The sequence below is a fragment of the Capricornis sumatraensis genome, chromosome 9 (assembly GCF_032405125.1).
Source record: "Capricornis sumatraensis isolate serow.1 chromosome 9, serow.2, whole genome shotgun sequence".
Lineage (NCBI taxonomy): Eukaryota > Metazoa > Chordata > Mammalia > Artiodactyla > Bovidae > Capricornis > Capricornis sumatraensis.
In genome coordinates, this window is record NC_091077.1 from 78508758 (window position 1) to 78509863 (window position 1106).

The following is a 1106-nucleotide window of genomic DNA, read 5'->3' on the forward strand; positions in this document are numbered from 1 at the left end:
CACTCATTTGATTTGCAAAATATAGTAACCCTTTAATCAGTGGTTAGCTGAGCAAAGAAGAGAAACTAAAAACAAGGAGAAAAGGAAAGATATACCCATTTGAATGCAGAGTTCCAAAAAATAGCAAAGAGAGATAAGAAAGCCTTCCTCAGTGATCAGTACAAAGAAACAGAGGAAACAACAGAATGGGAAAGACTAGAGATCTCTTCAAGAAAATTAGAGATACCAAGGCAAGGGAACATTTCATGCAAAGATGGGCACAATAAGGAACAAAAGTGGTATGGACCTAACAGAAGCTGAAGATACTAAGAAAAGTTGGGCAAGAATAGAAAGAAGAACTATACAAAAAAGATCTTCATGACCCAGATAACCACGATGATATGATCACTCAACTAGAGTCAGACATCCTGGAATGCGACGTCAAGTGGGCCTTCGGAAGTATCACTAAGAACAAAGCTAGTGGAGGTGATGGAAATCCAGTTGAGCTATATCAAATCCTAAAAGATGATGCTGTGAAAGTGCTGCACTTGATATGCCAGCACATTTGGAAAACTCAGCAGTGGTCACAGGACTGGAAAAGGTCAGTTTTCATTCCTGTCCCAAAGAACCGGCAATGCCAAAGAAATGTTCAAACTACCGCACAATTGCACTCATCTCACAGGCTAGCAAATAATGCTCAAAATTCTCCAAGCCAGGCTTAGCCAGTATATGAACTGTGAAATTCCAGATGTTCAAGCTGGACTGAGAAAAGCCAGAGGAACCAGAGATCATGCCAACATCCAATGGATTATCAAAAAAGAAAAAGAGTTCCATAAAAACATCTACTTCTGCTTTATTGATATGCCAAAATCTCTGACTGTGTGGGTCACAACAAACTGTGCATAATTCTTCAAGAAATGGGAATACCAGAACACCTGAGCTGCCTCCTGAGAAATCTGTAGGGAGGTCAAGAAGCAACAGTTAGAACTGACTCGTTCCAAATTGGGAAAGGAGTACATCAAGGCTGTGTATTGTCACCCCGCTTGTTTAACTTACATGCAGAGTACATCATGAGTAATGCTGGACTGAATGAAGTAGAAGCTGGAATCAAGATTGCTGGGAGAAAT